The sequence below is a fragment of the Felis catus genome, chromosome B3 (assembly GCF_018350175.1).
Source record: "Felis catus isolate Fca126 chromosome B3, F.catus_Fca126_mat1.0, whole genome shotgun sequence".
Lineage (NCBI taxonomy): Eukaryota > Metazoa > Chordata > Mammalia > Carnivora > Felidae > Felis > Felis catus.
In genome coordinates this window covers 34,555,867-34,580,811 of record NC_058373.1, presented here as the reverse complement: position 1 = coordinate 34,580,811, position 24,945 = coordinate 34,555,867, and the positions used below count along the sequence as shown (strand labels likewise).

Genomic DNA, 24,945 nt, shown 5'->3' with positions numbered 1-24,945 from the left:
AGAAGATGACCAACCAATCGTGTCTGAGAGGAAGCACTTGCAAGTGGACTTTTCCGAGAGATGACGATTGTCTTCATCTAGGTAATCGGCGCCGGAAGGAGAAAGGGAGCCTGTGAACCTGGAGGCCAAGATGCCCACTTTTCTTCTTGCTCGGCATTGCCACTCCCGGAGAGAAGCGGCTTCGATCTGGGTGATGCCTTTGAGCTGTGAGTATTATCACTTGCAAAGAGGGAAAAGAGAAATAACCTGAATACTTGGGATTCCAAAAGTTGTCTTGTACCAGGTAACACGAAGTTTCCTATCTCCTCTGACCAGACGTAGGATAAGAAGAAGAAAGAGCGAAGGGAGAAGAGGGAACAAGAATTGGGCAATCTGAAACGGAGCTGGTCACCTCTGATGTTTATCAAACATCAGACCTTGATGTGCCGTTAGAAGCCATTTTGCCTCTGTCCTCCAAGCTTGTGGCCTCAGCCCTTCTCTTGCATAATTATAGATTATACATAGGTCAAGTAGGGGGCCGGCCCCAGGCAGGGGCATGGGAACTTGGGACTCAGTTTTCAGGCTGACATCCCAGATCCCCTGGAGGAGGGAGAGAATGAAGTGAGTTAATGAGGCAAGCAGGGGAGGAAAGGCTCCTTAACACTCACCCAAGGCACTCAGAAACAGCTTAAAACATCGGACAAAGTTTCCAGCTCACAACAGGTTGTGTTGTGTTGTGTTTTCATTTTATTGTGCTTCCCTTACGTCCTTATTGTTCGTTGGGCACAAGCTTGCCTTGACTTTACAGTCTACAAAGGTTTACAACCAAGAAAATAAAAGGAACAATTTTATAAGCATTGTAATGGATCCTGGTACCTCGCTGGAGCCTGAAATTAGGGGTTTGAAAATGTGTCTGTTTCCCTTCACCTCCAAATGTTAACAAAGTAGGGATAATACAGGGGTTTCCTTCCCTGCTGGGACACAACCCCCTGAAATGCCATTAGGGTGAAAACACTAGTGTTTGTCAAGAGCGTAAAGCAGTATTTTTTCAAAGCATAATTTTTGGAATTCTAGCCCCAAGAAATGTTCTGCTGGTAAAAGGATTCGTGGTCGGTGCTTATTAGCGAAGTACGGAAGCCATGTTACTCATAAGTCTCCCCGACAAAGGTCTGGTTGTCCTGAGTTGCCTTCCTGCAATCTGTTCACACTCTGCTCTTACTCAAGTTCCACATGCTCTGAAATCCCAGGACGTTGCTCTCAGCAATTTGCCATTCTTCCTCAAGCATTTGGGGGTCTTTACCATGGACCAGGCTCCGGCCTGGGGCCCCTTGGGAGGAATAGCCCACGCGAGATGTGGTTCTAGCAGGGGACAGATTTAGTGAGGTGGGGCAGTGGAGGTCTTCCGTAGGGTGGCCGGATCATTTACCGTCACAACTGGGACTCACAGAGTGAAGGGGCACTGTTAATTGATAATTATGCCAGGATAACAGGTATAAATGAGGACTGTCCTACAATAGGACGTACGGGCAGTAGTTACGGGGGAAAGGTTTCAGTTCAGAATGAAAAGGGGCTTTCTAACAGGGAGCCTCCACTAACAGTCTGAGCTATTTTATGAAGTAGTGAGCACTTTGTCACTGCAGATACGCAAGAGCGTAACTAACAACTCAGGCTCCAAGATGTTGTATATGGGAGACACTGACGCACCAGGAGACACTCCGGCTAGGATGACCCCAGCTAATCTGGGGCCCCTGCTCTCCTTTGCCTTCTTTATTGGTGAGATTCAGTAGCTTATCTCATACACGAGGACCAAATCCTGCCAATCCGATTTACACATACATCCACACTTGGATACAAGTGAAATTACAGCAGGACTGAAAGCTGAAAAACTTGCTGTTTTAATGTAATTAATATTCACTGGTGCCTATGCATAATGTAAATACCTTTTTGTTTAAAATGGGATTGGAGGGGCGCCTGGGTGGCTCCGTCCGTTGAGCGTCCGACTTCGGCTCAGGTCATGATCTCACTGTTCGTGGGTTTAAGCCCTGCGTCGGGCTCTGTGCTGACAGCTCGGAGCCTGGAGCCTGTTTCAGATTCTGTGTCTCCCTTTCTGTCTCTGCCCCTCCCCTGCTCGTTCTCTCTCTCTCTCTCAAAAATAAATAAACATTAAAATAAAATAAAATAAAATAAAATGAAATGAAATAAAATGAAATAAAATAAAATGAAATAAATAAAATGAAATGGAATGAAATAAAATAAAATAAAATAAAATAAAATAAAATAAAATAAAATAAAACGAGACTGGATTTCACAGTATGGCATTGACATTCTTTCTTTTTTTTTTTTTAAGTTTATTTATTTATTTTGAGAGAGCACAAACGGGGGAGGAACAGAGAGAGATGGGGAGAGAGAGGATCCCAAGCAGGCTCTGACCTGAGCCAAAATCAAGAGTGGGACGCTTAACTGACTGAACCACCCAAGCACCCCTGGCCTTGACTTTAAATAATGGGAACATTCTGTGACAGGCCAGCAAAACACGGCCACCACGATTTGACCAAGTTTGAAGGGGATCGGAATCAGTTCTGAAGAACCAGCCTAGGTCAGCTGGGTCAAGCCTTCAGGCCTGTTCATACCTGCCTGAGAAACTCCCCTCAGCCTTGAAGACTCAGCTCAGGCAGAACGGATGGACGGACTACACTTGTGCTCCCCTCCCAGGAGTCTTTAGCTACTTCTGCATATCCCCCAGGTACACCACCTACTAGAATCATTTCCCAGCTGTGTGATGCCTCTCTCACCTCACTTTGAGCTTCTTTGGGACTGGAACTTTCTTCATTTCACTTCCTGCAGTCCGTACATGTCTTTTAAATGGATCCACCCAATGTGAACAAGTTTTATTCGTTTTGCTTTCTTTTTAAAAGTTGTGGCAAAGGGGCTCTTGGGTGGCGCAGTCGGTTAAGCGTCTGACTCTTGGTTTCGGCTCAGGTCATGATCTCTTGGCTTCGTGGGTTTGAGCCCCACAATGGGCTCTGTGCTGGCAGCTCAGAGCCTGCTTAGGATTCTCTCTCTCTCTCTCTCTCTCTCTCTCTCTCTCCCCTCTGCCCCTCCCCAACTTATACTGTCTCTCTCAAAATAAATAAACTTTAAAAAATGTGGCAAAATATGCATTACATAAAAATAACCATTGTAACCATTTTTAGGCATACAATTCAATGGCATTAAGTACATTTCAAGATGGTCTAAATTTTCTATCATTTTAAATGATTTAAACTGGTCAGAATTTACTAGAGCTGTTAGAGCTGCTTACCCGGGACCCATGGGACCTGTGACACCCAGAACTAATTTAATCCCACTCCCACCAGGTGCCAGCCATCAAAATCTGTATGATCAAGTGTGGAACTGTTTCCTCCCATTTGAACCCGTGCGGATCAGTCAGGACTGGCTCTGCCCAGGCTTCTGGCACTCAGAGTTGGTTTCCTTTCTTTGGCCTGATCTCTTGGGTTGCCACTTTCTTTTGGTGAATTTTTTTTCCCTGGGGCTCCCTGCCCTGTTGCTCTCCTTTCTCCTCCCACACACCGCACCCATCCCAGGGTGCTTGGGGCAGGGAGCTCGCTTCTGCCGTCACCGTCACTGTCCCACTGAGCACCTGCACTTTCAAAACAGCTCTTGCAAACAGGCTTTGGAGGCGGGATAAACAAACAGGCCGACTGGGTCTCCCTCAATAGGGAGACTACCTATAGCTGGGCAGCCTCTTCAGATGTTTGAGGTCATCCCACCCCCACCGGGGAAGGGGAGAGGAGGCGACATTTTCTCAGTCGCTGCCTCATTAGCCATAAACATCTCAGTTTGATGTAAAGAACGTCGCATGGCGTTAGGAGCCAAGAAACCGGGTCCTGCGGTTCAGTAGCTGTCCTCAGGCCCTTCTTGGGACAATATTGCCCAATTACTAAAAAGAAGGGCTTGGATACACAGACCAAAGCTTGATGACGATGACGATGATGATGGTTTTGCCGCCAGCTTTTTCCTTCCCACACTAGTACCTTGAATGAGACAAGTAACAAGGCTGAATCACCCTGGCTGTCCGGACTATGTTTCATCTCTCCCCTCACTGAGCACTGGAACTTTGGTGAGAGCCTGAAGGCTCTTGTCCTGTTCCTTTGCCTTCAGGAGCCCAGCGAGTCTTACTTGGCGAGTGAGCAGTGAGTGAGTGTGACTGTGTGCCCTTTGGAGGAGGGCACTCCTCCTTCCCTGTCCTTAGAGTCATGTCTTCTGCTCTGGTTTACAGAGAAATTTTCCGTGCTGGCTCCCTGCTTCAGCCTCAGCCTGCTGCAGCTGGAATGGTTGTTCCAAACACAAGGATGCCCCTGTCCCTCCTGAACCCCAGTCCTTCAATGGTCCCACAAACCCCAGGAGAAGATGAAAGAGGGATTCCACCATTTGGCGCTGCTTTACCTCCTGGTTTCAGCCCTTTTCCTCTCCCTCAGCGGGTCCTGGCCGGCCCGGACCACACTCCATTCCACTCTCGCCACCCTCACGGGACGACGTCTGTTCTCCCCGTGCCCAGGGACCCAGGGCTCAGTCCCGCTCCTGTTTGTAAGGGCCCCCTCCGGGGTCACGGAGGGAGGTTGGGGGGGGGGGCGTTCCTTCCCGAGGCGGCCGCCAGGGGGCGGCAGTAGCGGCTCCAGATGACAGCGGGAGGCCGCCGGTGGGGGAGGGAGGAGGGACCGAGGGAGCGCGGATCCCGGTTCTCCCGGTCGCAAACTTCGAGCCACAGCTTTCCGCGCGCGCCCGAGCCTCTGGCCGCCCGCGCAGCCCGACGCCGAACCGGGGCGCAGCGGGAGCCCGTGCAGGGCGGGCGCGGGGCGGAGGCGGCGGCCGTCCATGCGGCGGGCTCGGGGCTGCCCGGCGCCGGGAAGCACGCGGGGGCGAGGCGAGGCGGCCGCCGGCCGCTCCGGGACGCGGACCGCCAGGTGAGCAGAGCCGCCCGCGCCCCCTGCGCCCCGCCCGCGCGGCCCCGACCCGGCCCGGCCGCTGTCCTCCTCCCGGGCCCGCTCTGGACCTCGGGGCGACGGCGCGGGCGGCGGGCGCAGTGGGTGTGTCCGGGGAGCGGGGGGCTGCGCCCGCACCGGGCTTGGGGAGCCAGCGCGCGCTTGGTCCCAGCCGACGGCTGCGCCGCCTCTCCCTCCTTTCCCTTCTCTTCCCTTCCCGGGGGATCTGCTGTGTCCCGGCGCCAGCACGCACTCCTCCACTCTCCAACTCTGAAACTCTAGAGACAGCCAACCTGGGCCGTCCTGTAGTCGGGGCCCCGCGCTCCCCGGGTCGGGGCGGAGGGGGGCCGGCGAGTGCACACCCAGCCCGTGCGCCTCGACCCCTGCCTCGCCTGCCTTCTGCCCCGGGCCGGAGAGCTGATCCGGTCTCGGTCGGCGCGCATCGAGCCCCAGCCCGGGGCCTCGGCCACGCCGTTTTCTAGAAAGCCTCAAATCCTGGTGTGTGTCTGAGCTAAGCCGCTGCAGCCCTGCGCCAGCGAGAGCCGGAGTGGATGGGTTGTTTCCGCCAACTCCGGACACTTCCTCAAATGCAGCCCAAGTACCTGCAGCCCCTTGGCGCGTTTATAGGATTGGCTTTTGCAGAAGTAGCTCGTGGAGCTTTAGAGATCTGGAAGTTAGTATTTTTTTTTTTTCTTTCTTCTAAATAACATCAGCCCTAACTTGGGAAGGGGCTTTCAGGGCGTTCTCAGGCCCGCTTAGCATCTGGAAATTGCGGGTCTGGTGTTGGCCAAGCAGCCCACACCCAGCCCCCCTCGCCCCCCGCCCCCTCCCACCGGCCTTCCCTACTGCCTGTTAAATGTGCATGCTTGTGTCTCTTCTGCCTCCTTTGTGACCGACCCCCACCCCATTCCGCTCAGTAAGTGAATCTGAAGCCTCGGACCTGGGTAGCTGAAGCGATTGTGGGATGCCTGTTGGAATTTGGAATAAGAGACATGCAAGTCTAAGGAATCATCTTGTCCAACCGTCCTGCACAGCTGAAGGCACCCAGGCACAGAATTATAATCTAAAGATTTTTCAAAGATCACACAGCTCTTAAAACCTGCATAACCTGCATATGTCTTTACTTCATTGATAAAGGGGTGATGAAGGGCTTTATGGGATCTTACTGGGTCTCGATATACAAAGATGCAAACATTTTCAGAACGTGATTGAAATACAGTACTACTCAATTCCTATAGATTTTTGTTGGCACCATAGTTGAATTCCTTTAGAAAACAAAATCCTAGCCCTGGAATTAATTCGAGGAAGCAGATGGGAGTCCTGGGACTTTCCTATAAAGCTCTGCAGGGTTGGAGCAGGGATTTCCCAGAGGTCCCGGCCTGGGAAATGGGTTTGGGTGATCAGCATCCTGGAGCCTCTACTGAACAAGCCACCGGGCTGGCCGTCTTGTGAAGAGGGCTGGTCAGATGAGCTCCCGTGATCGCCTCCACGCCCAGACCGGAGCAGGCAGCAGGTCTTTCTCTCAGTAAGAAATCTAACTGGCTGCTAGGAAAAAATGAATAAAATAAGATACAGTCCAGGGTTTGTGAGTAAGATCAGGGTTGGATATTTTGGCTTGGAGGCTTTTTGGGGTTTTTGTTTGTTTGTTTTGTTGTGCTGCCTGGAAATCTGAATGTGATTGCATCCAATTATCCTAAAGAGTGGCTGGGCACTGCCCCATCCTTCTCGGTCCCCCACATTTCCCTCCATGGCACCACTTCCTCCCTGTTGGCAGGCAGCCTCTGGGTTTGAGAGCCCCATCCTGTCCCCCACGTTTAGAGCACATTCATTACCAAGTTCTGTCCACATTCTTTTGTGATATCACAGGGGTTCATTTTCCTGTCTCCGTTCCCTCTGCCCCCTCCATAAACCCTGTCCACATTACAGTCATCGTCTCGCCTCTTGACTCCCAGCCATGAGTTACTTTTTTCATTTTAATCCATCTCCTTTCATGCTGACAGATTAATATTCCTAAAATTGTGATTTCGCCACATCATTCCTCTCAAGAAATCACAATACGACCCCCCCTTCCCTGCATTCACTTCTGTTTAATTCTTCTCCAGCTGATGTTTTTGGGCATCTGCTGTGTTCGAGGGACTATTACTATGTGCTGAGACTTAAACCAAGCACAGGACAAGATCCTTGCCCTGGATTTGTTGACAGGCTAACAGATGATAAATGGCCACCCGGGGAGACGAAAAGATGTTTAAAAAAAAAAAAGTCACCGCGAAACTAATGCAAAACGTTGGTGATGTGCAACATATCAAGGAGACACAGATGAGGAAGAAGTTTTTTCTGCATGCGAGGAGCTATGAAAATTACAGCTGGGCTTTGAAGCCTGAGGAGGAGTTCAAGGAGATGGGAAAGCCGGAAGGAGAGGGGGCATGCCAGGCAGAGGGAAGAGCTCCAGCAAAGACCTAGCGATGTGAATGTGCTGGAATGGACGTGATAGACCAGGACAAGGCCAGGCTTCGTCTGGACAGTTAGGGTTTGTCTTTTTTTTTTTTTTTCAACGTTTATTTATTTTTGGGACAGAGAGAGACAGAGCATGAACGGGCGAGGGGCAGAGAGAGAGGGAGACACAGAATCGGAAACAGGCTCCAGGCTCCGAGCCATCAGCCCAGAGCCCGATGCGGGGCTCGAACTCACGGACCGCGAGATCGTGACCTAGCTGAAGTCGGACGCTTAACCGACTGTGCCACCCAGGCGCCCCAGGATTTGTCTTAATTCAAGTCCGCTGATCCAAGAGCAGCCCACCTCCTACCTGCCTGATGTACCCAGTGTCTTTATGGTGGTCTTGTATGCTCTCTAACTGCCGCTCAGAAATTCATACCTCCCGTCTGCTCCTCTAAATTCTGCTAGGTAAGTGTGCCTCAGCCCCTCCTGCACACACCCGGCTCTCTCCTCCCTGAACCCATCTGAAGTGCTCCCCTGCCTCCTTTTTTTTTTTTAAATATTTATTTATTTTTGGGAGAGTGCAAGCGGGGGAAGGGGCGGAGAGAGGGGGGCAGAGGATCCGAAGCAGGCTCTGTGCTGCCAGGCTGACAGCAGCTAGCCGGACACGGGGCTTGAACTCAGGAGCCGAAGTTGGATGCTCAACCGACTGAGCCACCCAGGTGCCCCACTCCCCTGCCGCCTTTGCACAGACCGTGTGTTCAGCCTGGACACGATCTAGCAGGCCAGCCGCCTGTCCCAGGCACTCTGAGACTTCTCTTCCCTCCACCTTTCCGGGCTGCGTAGCACAGTGCCAGCCTGCGACCAGCACCGGGTGACTTGGAAATGCAACTGGGTTGGACCTTCCAGTCCCACTTTGCCTTCTTTGTCCTCTTGTCTCTACTTCTCCCACCTTTTATCTTTTTCTGTGCGTGCAGAACTGCGGTATTTATGTACGTAGGTGTGGATGCAAAGGTTTCTCGTGTCCGTATGGACTCTTCTCTGTGAAAATAACGGATTGGCAGTGTTAGGCCAGGAGCTACCGCCTACCACAGGCTGGCGCTGGGGAGGCGGAACGTCAGTGGGAAGCTCTGGGCGGCCTCTTGCCGTCTTTCGGTACCCCTCTCCCCTCCTCCTGCAGGACCCGTGGACTGACGCTGGGGGCGTCATTTCTGGGCCTCTTTGCCCTCTCTTCTCTCTCCGGGCCCTTCAGAACTGACTCCTCCGGTTTCCGGAGCCTCGCTGGCCCGATGCTCTCATGCTCAGGTCGCGGTTCGTGAGCACTGGGGTGTGCTACGCCTGGTGCCTTAATCCTCCCACCAACCTGCGAGAGAGCATAATCCGCATTTTACAAGGTAGAAAACTCCAGCTTACTTGCCTTAGGTCAACAACTCGGGTTTTGAACCTAAACCTTAGAACCCAGCACTCTAAGCCAGGTGCTCTTCCCACTATACCCCTGTTTCCTGAAAGGGCTGTGTTTGGAACATCTGAGTCAGGATTAGGATCTGCTGGGACGACGCTCAGACTCCAGAGTGGAGGCAGGGCCTGGAAGTTGGCATTTTTCAGACTGCCTCAGTGATTGTTCTACAGACGGGCTTCGAGGACCCCTGCCCTCGGCTGCCTTAACAATGAGGATCCAGGGACAGGTGGTGAGTTAATAATATTAGCCACTTTATCCCAGGTCGCATGGTCCTTTTTAACAGAAGCTCTGACCTTGACTCTAAGGAGGGAGTGCCGGTTTGTCATGGCCCAGGCCAGGCAGAGAGCCCTCTTTTAGTCAAAGGGGTCTTGAGTTCACTCCTGGAAGCGTGATCCCCACCTCTCCCCGCAAAGGCGTGCAAGCCCAGCCCCCATGAGGCTCACTGTGAATTTATTTCTGGGCCTGAGCCAGTGCTGAGGGAGAAGGGTCAGGTGGGTTGGTTCCAGAGCCCCAAGTTTCCTAGGGTAGGAAGTGGGTTGGGACTCCCCGGATAGGGCTGACCCCGTGTCGTGCCAGCCACTCTCTCCCTCTCTTCTGAGTGGGGTCTGCTCCCTGACAGATCCCTTTTCTTCTACAAGCCCTTATTATGCACCCTTCTTCGGTCTCTGCCACGTGTGACAAAGGGATGGCCAAAGCCTGGGGGCTGGTGGGGGGACCCGCCCTGGGTGCTCAGTGCCAGGGCACATCCTATTTGTCTTACCTTCTCTGTACCCGGTCAGGGCTTGGCAGGCACTGTGTGCTAGAAAAAAAAATGTATATAAATAATATATATTACTTTATAATATATATAAATTATATATATATTCTATATACATATATATAAATATACACGTGGTATATATGTGTATATATAAAACTTCAGGCCCCCTCAAGTCCAGGGGTTTGTGTCTGAAGGGCCAAATATTGCAACCTTTTATTCCAATCCAGCGAATGAACCCCTTCCACTGTGCAGTAATAATAATAATAATAATAATAATAATAATAATAATAATAGTGAGTTATCCACTCAACATCCTCTCCCCTCTCCGCTCCCTCCTCGGGTTCCCGTTAGAATCCTCAAGGAAGAACCTAAGATCCAGACAAGGAGCAAGTGTCCTCCTCATGGTTAGTTGTCCCAGCCGAGCAGCCTCTGCCTGCTCAACTCTTTTCACCTCATCTTTCCACGGAACGTGCCGCGCACGTCCCTCCAACGAGGCTGGCAGAAGCCGCTCACTCATGCGGTGCCCCACAGTGCTCTCCCTGGGCCCCTCTCCTCCAGGGCGCGGTCCCGAGGACAGAGAGCCGGGCTGACGCTGTGGTGTCTTGTCTAGTGACACCGGGCAGCCTGCGACCTGGGCTGGGCAGCGGGCGGGCCCACCCCACCCGCCCAGCCAGCTGGCTGGCTGCCTGAGGGCTGGCCAGCAGTGAGGACCCAAGTAATGAGTGATTAATGGGCGCCCCATCTAATCTCCTGCCAGGGGAAATGAAGGGCCAGCCGTGGGCTGGGGCTCGTCGTGACCTGCTCCAGGTGGGCTTGGAATGCACCCAGCTCAGGATGGGGATTAAGGCTTGAAAGACAGAGGAAATGAGATGTTAACCCTTTAGGCCATGGCCCTCTGAGCCCCAGCGGGGAAATCGCTAGGGAATTATCTGCAGGCACCTGATGAAAGGGGAGCACGGCCTTTGATTTATGGCGGGGATGCAGCCGCAAGACTACCAGGGGGGTGGGGGGCGGGGTGACAAGCCACGCCTTTGACTTAACCATTTTTCTTGGAGGCTCAGTCAAGAGAGATTAATTTCTTGCGAACATGGATACGTGGACAGCTGGGAGGCCGCTCTACCTGACTCCTTCTTGGAAACCTTCCGATCGTATCAGCGAGTTACAAATTGGTAGTTGCCAGACAGACCTTTCTTCCTGAAACGCAGTGCCTCGGGTCACATGTCATTTCAGGGCAGAGAGGAGGGGGTGTGGCCCCGGCTGGACCACAGCTCTAGTGGTAGGATCCACCTTTTCCTGGGTGGGGCAGGAGCACAGTGGTGCTGAGGGTGGGTGCCCCCTGGAGCCGGCTCCCTGGGTTGAGGCGTTGGCCCCACTAAGCGGTGGGTTCCTGGACCGCTTCCTTTTGTGCTGTGGTTCTCCCGTCTGCGAAATGAGGGTGAGAATAATACAGACCCCGGGTGAGAGTCACGAGAGTGTGAGGTGCTTACAGCAGCCTTAGACCTGTAGAAGTGCCATCGTTTTTTTCTCACTTCTCTGGCTAAACCCCGGAGACCAGACCTTCTCCGGGAAGGGCATAAGCAGCTACTCTGCGGGGTCTCTGAGAATGGGTGAATTGCTTTGGCTGAATTGATGACGTACCCTCTGATTGATCTCGCTTGTTTGACCCTTGACCCTCACATGCCTTGAATTCTGATCCTCCTTTCCCCTCCCTTTGCTGTTGGGCCTCTGGCCTCCAGCTGCCCTTTGGATTGCACTGCCCTGCCCCTTGCCCCCTGCCTCCATGCTCGGTGGCCGGATGTGGTGCATCAGGACAGTGATGCCTGCCTGGTCCGGTCATGGCACGGCCACTTCCGCACCAGTTCTGCCCACGGCCAGCCTTGCCGTGACCTGACGGCTGAGGACGAAGAGGGCAGCTGCCTTGCGAGCAAAATTAGGAACAGCGGAGACAGTCTGATCTGGATGCCAGTCACAGCGCTGTCCCCTTTTCTGGTTGCTCTCAGCTTCCATTGCCTCATCCTTGATCGAGGCTAATAATAGTAACACTTATCTAATGTTTGAGAGAAGGTCAAACCCGACCGTGGACAGGCGGCCCTTTGGACTGTGGTGGGGAGTTTACTGCTGGTTACAAGGCGGGCCTTAAGCCTGATAACGGGGTGTGCCCTGACATCTAGCCCCTCGAGCCCGTTTGTATCTTTGTGAGAACAGACAAGTGCCCAGGGCCTGCTTGACTTCACTGATGTTTTAGCGAAGGCCCAGGTTTCATTCTGCTTGAAGTTCCAGGGATCTTCCGGCCAGCGAAAGAGAAGGAGCTGCCATTTACAGAGCTCTGTATCAGGTCCTGGGATTTGCCTGCGTTGATTTATTTCATTCTCTCGACGATTCGTGTGAGCTAGACATTATTATTCCTATTCTACAGCCTGGAAAACCAAGGCACAGAGAGGTTAAGGAATTTGCACCTGCTCACACCGCAAGTAGGTGTCAGAGTGATGTTTGAATTTCCAGTCATCTGACTCCAAAGCGTCATGGGAACTCATGGGCTGGTTCGTGCCGCAGTCTAATCGTAACCCACTGGAAAGTCTGATGGTAACCACTTAAAAGTCTAACTGTAACCCACTTAAAACCTTTTAAAAGTTGAGATGTCATTCACATACCATAAAATTCACCATTTTAAAGTATACAATTCAGTGGTTTTAGTGTATTCACGGAGTTGTGCAATCATCACCCATTATATAATTCCAGAATATTTTCATCACCTGCAAAAACTCCATATCCTTTCGAAGTCACTCCCCGTCCTTCCTCCCCAGCAACCCCTGGAAACCTCTCATCTACTTTCTGTCTCCATGGATCCTGGACATTTCAGATAAATGGAATCCTACAATATGTGGTCTCCCGTGATTCGCTTCTTTCACTAAGATTAATGTTTTCATCCGTCTTGAAGCACAGATCGGTGCTTCGTTCCTTTTTATCACCACGTAACCCACTTTGAAAATAAAATAGAAGGCTCTTCTGCTTAGAAAAGGGGGGGGGGGGAGCTGCCGTCCCAAAACAGATGCAGCGCAAAGAAAGGGGCCCTCAGTCTTTACTGTGGGCAGACGTGAGAGGATTCTAAAAGTAGGGGCAGGTGGAGCGAGCGCTCCTGCCGGGTGTGGAGGTGGAGGCAGAAGCAGGTGCGGGCCTGGCTGGGTTCCTGCGTCCGGGAGTAGCAGGGGTGCCCAGCTGCGCTCCTCCAGACACCCTGGTGTTCGTGCCAGCGGCGAGGTCTGTCGGGATCCGTCCTGCAGAGGTGGTGTGGGTGCAGTGGGCCGACCCCCCGAGAGACGGGCAGGGGGGTTTGGGAGCGCTCTTTGCCATAGTCTGTCCAGTGTGGGTGCCGCGTGGACATTTTAGTGGCTGCACAGTCTGCTGCGTCCCTTCTAACTTCAGGGGGACTGTGGTGGCAGGTGCTGCATGCTGGTGACAGCTCCGCGGATTTGCTTAAGTTTCTAGATACAAGGCTTTTTTTTTTTCTGATTAGAAAGGGAAGATACATTTATTGTAGAAAAGTTAGGAAATGTGGAAAAACACAGAAAAAAATAAAAATTATCCATAATTCCCCAGCCAGTGATGACCATTATTTTTAATGTGTGTCTTTGTAGTCTGTCTTTCTGCACACACACCATGCACACACACACACACACACACACATACACACACACATACACACACACACCACACACACATACACACACACATACACACACACCACACACACACACACACACACACCACACACACAGACACACACACCACACACACACACACATACACACACACCACACACACACACACACACAGACACACACACCACACACACACACACACACACAGTTTTATAGAATTGGTATCTTGCTGAACATCTTGTTTTGTTTGCGACTTTTTTCACTTAACAATAAACCACAAACATTTCCCCTAGGTACTATTCAATATTCTTGCAAAACATGGTTATCTTAATGGTGGCAGAATATTTTTAAAAACATTAATGTTTGGGGGCATCTGGGTGGTTCAGCTGGTTAAGCGTCTGACTCTTGATTTCGGCTCGGGTCATGATTTCAAGGTTTGTGAGATCGAGCCCCATGTCGCGCTCTGGGCTAACAGTAAGGAGCCTGCTTGGGATTCTCTCTCTCCCTCTCTCTCTCTGCCTCTCTCCCCAACGTGTACACTCATGCTGTCTCTTTTTCTCAAAATAAGTAAATAAATATTAAAAAATAATAGAAAAATCCTTATTAAAAAACATTAATGTTTGCTTATTTGGGGACATGTTGGTTTCAGTTTTTCAGTATTATTTATAAATAAAACTGCTCTTGTGCATTTTTTTTATACTTTTGTTAATGCATAGTGCTGTTTTGGGGACAAAAGATATAAATACTCCAGAGGTATTTGATACATATGGTCTGATTGGCCTCCCAGAAAGACTGTATAATTTATAATTCCACAAATGTGTTATCTTTTAACTTGACTTTTACTGTACATGTAACTTTACCAAAACATCCCTTCCCCCCTCCTCTTCCTCCCTCTCCTCTTCCCCTCCCCGCCTCACATCTGCATAGTATACTAACTGTTTACAGCATTCTGTTTTCTGCTTGATATTTGCACATCTGTCTTTTTAACAGAGTATGATTTTGTGTAAACATTCCTCTTGACCTTGTCAGGCTTCCCATTTTTAGGCATAAATGACAGTTTCCATCATTTTAGTTAATGGTCTGGGTTTGTTCCTTGTTTTTCCCTAATCAAAAAATTAGGAGCGCCTGGGTGGCTCAGTCGGATTAAGCAGCAGAATTTTGATTTTGGCTCAGGTCATGATCTCACAGTCCTGAGATCTAGCCCCATGTCGGGGCCCCATGAAGCCTGCTTGGGATTCTCTCTGTCCCTCTGCCCCTCTACCCTACTCACATTCTCTCTCTCTCTCTCTCTCTCTCTCTCTCTCTCTCTCTCAAAACGACAAACATTTAAAAAAGTTCTAGTACTACCAATATCAATCACTGTTCAGTTTGCTGTTATTTCCGCCCCCGCCCCACCCCCCCTCGCTTGTGAAATGGACCAGGAATCACTGTAGATGCCACCGGAGTCAGGGGAGACGGTGTTTGTTCAGCCCTACAATGAAACGAAGGGCCTCCCACGTGCCTTACTGAGTGCAGGAACATCTGTCCATCTTAAAGATAAAGAAGATGGTGTTCCTGCCTTGGGGGGTACTTACAGCCTGGGGAGAGGGGTCCGGCGGAGAGAATGATGGGTGTGATAAGCATTGTGCAGTAGGAAGGCTGGGGGCCCGGCCGAGGGGCATCAGACTCTGATTGGTGGGAATTCAGAGACTTGACGGTGCTCACACCTTAACGGGGAAACCGTGTAGACGGAAGGGAAGGAAATAGGAGGCTGTTGGATTTAATGGCAGGGCTGCATTCTTGAAGACCTCACAGGATTCCCATCTCTCATAACGGACCCTCTTTGCTCCCACAGAACAGAATGTAAAGAGAGTGCCGGTGTGCTTGAGAAATTCTCAGAAAGTGTAGTTTTGCTGTAACGTCGCTTTTCGCGTGGTGGGTCGCGGTTATCTCTAACGTTGTGCTCAGTGGGTTTGCTCGTAAATTGCTCACTGAGTATCTCATGACGGTTTTTTGGCTCCCCCAATAGCCTTGCTGGTGGTGGTGGTGGTTAATCATCATCATCCTTGTGTGTTTTTAATCTGGCACCAACATTCGACACAGTGCCCAGATCAGGGGTCGGCAAACTCTTTTCCCTAAAGGGCCAGAGAGTTCATATTTCAGCCTTGCAGGCTAGATGGTGATTTGTTGCCGCGAATCACCTCTGCCTTTCGAGCATGAGGGCTGCGACAGACAATATATAAACAAGCGGGCAAGTCTGTGTTCTAGTAAAACCTTTTTTTATGGACACTGCAGTTTGAATTTCATATCATGTTTGTGTCATAAAATAGAATCCTGCTAACTTTTTTCTTTTTTTTTCTTTTTTTTTTTTAAACGTTTTATTTATTTTTGAGACAGGGAGAGACGGAGCATGAACAGGGGAGGGTCAGAGAGAGGGAGACACAGAATCTGAAACAGGCTCCAGGCTCTGAGCTGTCAGCACAGAGCCCGACGCGGGGCTCGAACTCACGGACCGCGAGATCATGACCTGAGCCGAAGTCGGACACTAAACCAACTGAGCCACCCAGGCGTCCCTAATTTTTTTCTTTTTTAAAAATGTATTTAAAAATATGACAAAGCAGGCAGTGAGCAGGTTTGGCCTACTGGTCAGTTTGTTGACCCCTGGCCTAGGTGACTATAATATTTGAAAATTGTTTTAAATTATAAAAAGTGAATGTTAAAATATCCCAATAGTTAACAAAATCACTCCTAGAAGTTTGAGTGTTCATAAGAGTGTAGAGCTTAATTCACAAGTTCTAGCAAAAGACTGTGGGTGTTTACCATCTTGGGTGATATCAACATAGCAATTACTTCAACACAATTTGTAATTCTTTTTTTTTCTAATTTTTTAATGTTTATTTATTTTTGAGAGAGAGACAGAACGTGAGCAGGGGAGGAGCAGAGAAAGGGAGACACAGAATCCAAAGCAGCCTCCAGGCGCTGAGCTGTCAGCACAGAGCCCGATGTGGGGCTCGAACTCATGGACTGAGAGATCATGACCCGAGCCAAAGTCAGACGATTAACTGACTGAGCCACCCAGCCGCCCCTATAATTCTTGAAGTAGTTATTCTGAATTTAAAAATTTTAATCATACTCTTTCAAAATTTAGGCATCAAATGACTTTATTAATATTGTTATATCATTCTGTTTTATGATTCCAGTTGTGGACCATGAAATTGTTTATTATTGTATGGTGTTGTGGAGTCTAGCAATTCTGCCTGACTCTCAACAGCCTGATGACCTATGGTAGGGGCTTTGGAACTTGATTTTGGCTGGAATTCTTACTGTAGAAGCCAGGGGGAGGCATGGAAGGAGCACCAAGGCGTATGTCTGGCACATGGTGAATGTGGAATAAACTTTTGTTCCCTCGCTTCCTTTTCTTTTCCTCCCCACCCAAACTTTCTGTGTGTTTGGTCAGCTCCAAAACATGCTGAGCCTCTTTGAAATTGTTACTTTGGTTCTTTCCACATGCAGTAAAGTCACTAACTTTTTTCAATGGAAACAAAAACAAAGGCTGTTAGAAAGCAGTTTCCCCTCCCGGGTCACCGGCTTTCCCTTGCAGAAGAATAAGCAGTGCTCTGCTGAGATCGCCGGCCGGGGCCAGACCAGAGGCCCCAGGTCCGAGGAAGGCGCCTCCAGCTGGGTGCAGACCCAGCTCTCCAGCCAGGAGGGGGGCGCCTGGCCTGCTGGCCGCTCCGAGCCGTGCAGCTCCTGGGTGTATCTTGGTTTCAAGGATTCCAACGGTAGGAAAGCCAGGGTCCTCTCCAGATGGAAGACCACCAGCCCCGAAGGTGACCGTGATGCTGTAGCTCTTGGCTCGCGAGTGTGCTCTTGCTGTGTGTGTTGGACAGAAGGCCTGTCTTGAGTAGACGTGTGTTTGTGTTGTTTAGAGGATAATGGCGCATAACCACGTGTGCTTTCTGGCCTGGGGTCCGGCAGGATGTAAGAGAAGGCAGCCACTATCCCTTGGCCAGGGAGACTTTTCATTATTACGTTGGCTGGGGGCTGGTGTTCCTCCTGTGCTTTAGGAGCTCTTTGGTTTATGCACAAGTGATCTTGGAGCCAAGGGCACGGGTGTTGAGTCCTGACTTTGCATGAACTTGCCATAGAACCTCCAGCAACACATTCTCCCACACCCTCTGGGGTTACGAATTCTTCGTTCCTAAGTGAATGGTGACAACCTAGACCATTTCTGGGGGCTCTTTTCTCAGTTGAGATATGTGGGGAGCCCGGACTTTCACTCCCACCCAGCATCAATAAGGCATCCTTCCCCCTCCCCACTGGGGTGGTCAGAGGAGGCCTAGTGGAGAGTCCAGACTCTTACCACCGCCTGGCAGTAATGAGGCCATTCATCCCCTTTCCCTTCCTGCCAGTGGTGCAAATGGAGGCCAGATGAGGCACGGTAGTGAGGCATCCCTAACCTCCCCAGCCAGAGAAGTATCTATGGGACCTGCTGGAGAGCTCAGCAGTTATGATGCCCCCCCCCCTTCTAAAGTCAGTGGAGGCCAAGTGGCAAATTTGGGTTTCCCTCTCACCCCTGGCCATCATGAGGTGGGGTCCTCCTTCCCTTGCTGAAGCCATATGAAAGGCAGCCAGCAAAAATGGAAGGTTTAAGTAAGATCCAGAGCCTCATAACACGATGCCTAAAATATCCAGGATGTGATTGGACATTACTCATTGTATCAAGACCAGGAAGATCTCCAGCTGAATGAAAAAAGACAGTCAGCTGATGCCAACACCGAGATGACGGAGATGTGAGATTTATCTGACAAAGCTTTTAAAACAGCCATCATAAAATGCTTCAGCGAGCAGTGCTGAACGTGCTTGAGACAAATGAGAAGAAAATAGAAAGTTTCAGAAAAGAAATAGAAGACCTAAAGAAGAACCAAATGAAAGTTTTCTTAAAAAAAAATGTTTGTTTGTTTATTGAGAAGGGGGAAGGGGGCAGAGAGAGAAGGAGAGAGAGAATCTCAAGCAGGCTCCACGCTGTCAGCCCAGAGACTGACGTGGGGCTCGAACTCACACACCATGAGATCATGACCTGAGCCCAAACCAAGAGTTGGATGCTTAACTGACAGACCGTCCAGCGTCCTCCAAATGAAAAGTCTTCAAATTTAAAAATCTAACAATTGAAATAAAATCTCACGAGGATGGGCTGAACCACAGAACAGAGATGACAGAGGACAGAATCCGCGAACTTGAAGATGTAACAATAAAAATTACCTGATCTGAACAACAAAGAGAAAACAGACTGGGGGAGGGGAAAAAAAACAAGGTGAGATCATCAGGGATCTATAGGACTAGAATAATGTCTTTGAAATCTTAAGACAGGGGCGCCTGGGTGGCTCAGTCGGTTGAGCATCCGACTTCGGCTCAGGTCACGATCTCGCGGTCCGTGAGTTCGAGCCCCGCGTCAGGCTCTGGGCTGACGGCTCAGAGCCTGGAGCCTGTTTCACATTCTGTGTCTCCCTCTCTCTCTGCCCCTCCCCCATTCATGCTCTGTCTCTCTCTGTCTCAAAAATAAATAAACGTTAAAAAAAATTAAAAATTAAAAAAAATTAAAAAAAAAATTGAAATCTTAAGACAGAAGAAAGAAGGTAGGACTGAAAAATGCTCAAGGAACTAGAACTTCCTGAGGTTAGGCTAAGGTACGAACCCACAGAATCAGGAAGCACTAGTGAATTCCCAACAGGATAAACCCAAAGAAGTCTGTACCACAGTACGTCATAGTCAAACCTCCGAAAATAATCGGGGAAAAGGAAAAATGAAGTAGGAGGAATTGGTCTGCCGGGTTTCGAGACCTCTAAAGCTGTAGGAATCCAGTCCGTGTAGCGGAATAGGCACACAGGTCAGTGGCCCAGAAGAGAGAACCCAGAAACACGCCCATCCGATTTTTGACAAAGGTACACAGGGACATGGGAGAAACGCCAACTGGAATGATTTCGTTGATGAGCGAGGGGAGGCTGGTAGACGATGGAATGGAAAGGAAGTTTATCTGAGGGATAATACAAACGAAAACTTGAAGGTTGGCAAGAGGCCAGGCCTAGGCCACGCGGGAGGGGAAGTCACGGAAGCCCAGGTAAGCTTTGAGCTTTTATTCATGGGAAGGATGGTGGTATCACCACCCAAGTATGGGAAGGCTCGGTGGGAGGGGGACCTGGTGTGGAGCTGGCGGCTGGCTCCTTTTATTATTCATCTTGGGTGGGTCATCGGCAGGCAGAAACTGCAAATAGTCTGAATGAGAGGGGTAGGCCTTGAGATGTGGAGCCTTGGAGACCCGAGCATGAGATAATAATCAGAGAGGTCAGAGGGTAAGCGTCCTTACCCTGCATACGCAGCTCATTAGCGGGGCCTGGGTTACTGGTGATATTTTTCTAGTCCTGGTTTGGGTCACAGGGAGCGTCGACAAGGCGGACAGAAGTGACAGGAAGAGAACAGATTTGCCTGGCCATTGACGCCGGAGAAAAAGGGTATGGTTAAGAGTTTTATTCTGCTAAACCCAACTGCCTTGATTGCCCCCTTGACCTCTGGGTGACCTTGGACTCCAACGACTTGCTTCTCTTGGTTGCCTTGAATACCTTTCCTAGTTCATGAGATGGCTGTCTGTTTCACATTATCATAATCTTTCAATCACAGCACCTGATGTCAGCTTTACCTAATACCGGCCCATCACAGACTTGTGTAAAGGAAGTCAGGCTAATTGCTAGGCTTCTGCCGCCTTCTGTAAGGATATATGGAGCCTTTTGGCACACGCTGCCCGGCAGCGATTGCTACAGATCATTGACTAGATTTCTATCACGTAAAAAAATAATGACATAATTCAAATGTCAACGCAGAAGCCGCAAGAGCCAAGCAAAAAGGAGGCAAATCCTTTCCCCTGGTGCTCAGAAGCACCGAGGGCAGAGTGTGTGGCTGGCTGATTTATGGTGGCCGAGGCATGCTGGGCCGGGACGTGTTCTGGACAGGCAAACGCATGCGGGGACTGAGGAAATAACCTGGACTCAAAGCCAAAGCCGCCGTGGAGTGAACGGGCGGAGCACAACCTCACGCACAGCAGCTTCCCCGGCTGGGGCCCATGCCGCAGCCTGCATGCTGTGCACCGGGTAAATGTGAGTGTGAGCCTCTCTCTTGGAAATGTGTGTTTGAGGTAGCGTGCAGGGGACCTGAGAGATGGTTTAACGTAGTGCAAAGACAAGCCATGACTCCCGTGGTCAAGTGGCTCGGGTTCAGATCATGCTGCTTACTTACTAGCTCTGGGACTGCAGACATATTGTTTCAGTGCTTACAGCCTCAGTTTCCTCTTCTGTAAAATGGGGATATCAATAACACCTACCTCCCAGGATTGTCTTAAGAACATATATAAACATGTATAATTTTTTTCTTAATTTGAGAGAGAGAGAGAGAGAGAGAGAGAGAGAGAGAGAGAGAGAAGGGGTGCAAGCTGGGGACGGGGCAGGGGGAGGCAGAGAATCCCAAGTAGGCTCCATGCTCAGTGCGGAGTCTGATGCAGAGCTTGATCCCACGACCCTGAGATCATGACCTGAGCTGAAATCAAGAGTTGTACCCTTAACCAATTGAGCCACCCAGGTGCCCCACGTGTCTAATTTTATAGATAACTTTTTTCCTGAAAGAATACCACATTAGCTGTGTTCTTCCCAGTCCTGAAGTCTTACCTAGACCCATTTTGTAGATGAATGTGGTCTTGCCCTCTGTGGATCTGTTCTTTTAGTGTTAGTGCATCTGGGACACTCTCCTTTGCCGATACATGTGTGTGTGTGTGTGTGCACGTGTGCACACAGATGTACGCAGGTGCTTGCTGGAGTGGCAAGAGGCCATCCACAGGTGGCAGGACCTGAGTTTGTATCAGAAGGAAAGGAGGTGGACCAGGAGGTTGGCTCAGCCTGAGCCAAAGCTGCCATTAGTCCCAGGGCCACCTGTTTTGACCAAGGGGGCTGGAGAATGTATTGGTCTTTGAAATGGGCTGGACCATCATCTTGGAGAGGGCCTGGGCAGCAAATCTGTGGTTCCCACAGATTTGAGCTCCCTGCAGAGCCCCGCTGTGGGAGTTTGATCTTGTTTCCTTTGATTAATGGCAACCCAGGGATTACAAACTACTCTTGGCAGGGGGTGCTGGGGAGAGATGGAGTGCTCAGGGTGGGGAGGAAGGCTGTATGGGTGTGGTGTCTCGGTGTTTTTGATCCCTTGGTAGGGTGGCCTGCAGCCCATCACAGCTGCTTATTTGCATGTTGGAGGCTTTGGGGTGGGGGTGGGGGCAGAGAATGTCATCAATAGTGTTAATTTCAGAAAGTGTTAACATTTACTGTGGAAGCAAAGTGACTGTTTAAACGCTGGGCTGGGCAACAGTACCTTGGAAACATGGTATGATCATGCTTGGAGAGAGGCCCTCTGAGTGAGACTGAATGTAAATCCTTTCTGTCATCACAGAGCACCTACTGTGCCCCAGGCCCTCTTCTAGGCTTCAGGAACATAAAAAAAAAAAAGCAAGTCTTTGAGAAGAGTCTTTACTCTTCTGTAGTCCCACCTAAGGGGGCTGAAAGACAAATGCAAATCACATTGATACACTGTGACAATTGCTAGATGGGAGCTCTGCTGGAGACTTGACACAGAAGTAAAGACATTTAACCAGGTTTATCAAGTGCTGTAAATCAAATGACTAAGTAACATTTGGGGAAAGAAAGGGTCTTACTCCAGATGCATTTCTGCCTTTGATCTGTAGTATGAGGCCATTTGAAGTTGAAAAACCGACTTTATACAGAAGCAGGAATAAATGGCCCATTTATTTCAAATATCTTGCCTTCCTGATATTTCTGACCTTGAACGTTTTCCTTAGTTACCTGGGAAACATTCTTTAGGACGGAAAACAAATATAAACCACATCAATGGTAATGACCATGAAAAATGATGCAATTTGTATCGAGATCCTTAACTAATCTGTGCCGAGTACCAATTTCTCCAGGTAAGAAAGGAGAGGTAGGTGTTTTCCTAATTGAGTAACCAAACCTGCTGTAATGTGTTTGCTTGGAAGTATCCAGGGAGTTTCAATGGCTCTTCAGACATTTTTTTTTTTCCTAGATCAGATTCTGTGGGTTTTCAGGTCACTCTGGGTAAGCCAGCCGGGTTACAGAATGGAGGTTCAATGGGAAGAAATGAATAACGTGGCCGAGTTTGACGATGACAGAGGAAAAAGGACACGTTCTGCAAGGGGCTAGGAGACAGGATGGAGCACAGAGGGCTGGGAGGGAGATGTTCCTCTGGCTGGCTTCATCCAGTTGGAAGAAGCTGGAAGTGTGACCTGGCCTGGGGCTCCTCAGGGCCCGGCCCTGAATACCCTGCTGCCTGGGGCAGGCAAGTGATGACGGCCCCCGGAGGGTTTAGGAGGGTGGGCCTCTCTGTGGAGGCAGCACAGGCCTGCGGTGGGTCAGCGCCTCCATTCTGGTTCAAGGCCAGCCTGTAGCCACTTACTGAACATCAGCAATAGCAGAGAGCAGACATGGGCTCTGTTTTCTGAGAAGTGGGACTCACGTGCCTCTCTTCTGAAGACAGTGTCAAATGACGATTCAGTGCATAAAATCTGGGCTCGGGCTGCCTGGTTTTGAGTCCTGACTCCCCCACCTACTCACCGGGTGGCTTGGAAAAGGGACTTAACCTCTCTGTACCTCCATTTCCCCATGGCAAGTTGTCGTAAGGCTGAAAATGAGTTCATGTGTGTTAAGCATATCGAATGCCATCTGGCACATGGTAGCCACTGAGTAGATGTTTGCTGGCATCCTTGGCCTCGTGACTATTATGATCAGAAATGATAGAGTATGAAAACGGCTCATCCTGGCTGACTTTGCTCTAGGTGATGTTCATGGCACAATGAACAATCACGTCCTGACCTGTTTCACCTCCTAGCACATCCACGAGGCACCTTCAGTCCTTTAGGAAAGCATCCTTCCATCCATCCATCCATTCATCCATCCGTCCATTCACGTGTTTATTACTAAATGGCTAGCTAAGCATGATTCTCTGCTAGGTGAGAGGCAGTGAGTCTAACAGTGAAAAGAGGGCCAACTCTGGTGCTGGCGATCTGTGTTTGTCCCTGGCCTACCCTCTACCTGCCGTGTGGCCTCAGTTTTGCTGTGATGATTAAATATCATGTCCCATATCAGGTGCTTAGTGAAAGTCGGTTCCTGACTCTTCTGCTTTACTGTTAATGGAAGACAGATGGGGGTTGGACACCGATGTTGGGAGCCTACAGCCTGGTACTTTTGTCCACAGACAATTTGCATGTCAGGTAGGGGGCGCCGCAAAGGGTCGGCCACTGTTCTGGGAGAAGAAAGTTGGCGGAAATGGCGGTGGAGCAGAAGTGTTGGTGATATTGGGGAAGACGGGATTGGGCGGAGCATAGGCCCAGCGTGGAGGCCCTTGTTCTGTCAGGACTTTCTGGGGGCGGCTTTCGCCAAGGAAGGGCAGCTTCTGTGACTTGCCCCCACCACACGTTCCTGGGTGCTGATTTGGGGTCTGGACCTGCCTCCTGAAATGTCTGGTCCTCATTCTTGTGGTGAGTCCCTTCCACCGCCCCAGGGAGTAGGGCTTTTGTTTGTCTGGCTGACCGCTTTACATCACGGGGGTTCCAGAGGGGGAGAAGCCTAAGTGTGGGGGGAAGATGGGGAGGTGGAACTGGCTCCTGTCGTGGCGATGTGGCCTCAAGGTGGGCCTTTCTGAACCCACGCATGGGAGGCTGAGCAGAGCCTTTTCTTCCGGGGACCACGGAACTCAGGTGGGTTTTTCCAGGAGTTCTGGTCAGACCATGAGGAGAAGGGGCAGGAAACATGCTCAGAGGTGGGCCTGTTGGTAAAGGGCAGCAAAATAGTGCCCCTGTCATCTTTGGGGTTGGGAGCCACCTTCCACCCTGAGTTAAATCTGTCGTGGCTCCTCTTTCTGTCTCCACCATACTGAGCCTTGGAACCCCGTGCCACTTCCTCCTGGTGCGTGGGGTCTGTGACTCTAGCCTGACCCAAATCAGGTGACCGTTCAGCCTTCCTGCAGGATCTTTGTGGAAAGGAGAGGGAGTCGGGCCCTGGGCTTTTTTAGGGAGCCTATGTTCTAACAGCAACTCCATCGTTGGATTTGTTGGTCGCTGTCAAGAAAAGTTATAAATCCACAGACGCAAACCTCAAAAAGCGGAATCAGCCCCACAGATAGCATGCTTACTCAGCTCCCCAGGCTCGGCACAGTGCCGCCAAATGAATTTTTGGGAAACCTCGCTTTCATCAGGTCTCTGCCTGCTCCCTACGATGACTCGTTCCCAGCCATCTCATCGAAACTCGGTGCGGCTTCTCAGGGGCTTGGGCAATGTGGCTCTGCCTCGTCGTCATGATTTTACTCCCCTGACCAGTTCGAACTCTGCCGTGCCTTCTGGTCTTCCAGTGCATTTATAAAGGGCATTTAAACTGTTCTGTGAGCCACGGCGAGACATGGCTGCCCACACTGTGTGCGACGGACGCCAGAGCGTCTCCTTTCTCCTTCGTTCTTTTCTGTTTCACTTAAAAAAGTGCAGGTTGGGGCGCCTGGGTGGCTCAGTCGGTTAAGCGTCCGACTTCAGCCAGGTCACGATCTCGCGGTCCGTGAGTTCGAGCCCCGCGTCAGGCT

At 50.4% G+C, this 24,945-nt stretch overlaps 1 protein-coding gene and 1 long non-coding RNA gene across 3 annotated transcripts in view; one reads left to right on the top strand and one right to left on the bottom strand.

Annotated features, from left to right (window-relative positions):
- The first annotated feature begins 4,810 nt into the window (after window positions 1-4,810).
- Window positions 4,811-24,945, top strand: part of THSD4 (thrombospondin type 1 domain containing 4) — a 576,883-nt gene continuing 556,748 nt past the window's right edge. For both annotated transcript variants that reach the window (XM_023255096.2, XR_002742857.2), the window contains exon 1: window positions 4,811-4,943. The gene's annotated coding sequence lies outside the window, so the exon portion shown is untranslated. The remainder of the gene's footprint in view (window positions 4,944-24,945) is intronic.
- On the bottom strand, window positions 7,604-10,251 carry LOC109501151. The gene is made up of 3 exons (XR_002159108.2): window positions 10,065-10,251; window positions 9,614-9,652; window positions 7,604-8,757 (listed from the first exon to the last, which is right to left on the bottom strand). It is a non-coding gene; the product is annotated as an uncharacterized LOC109501151 (long non-coding RNA).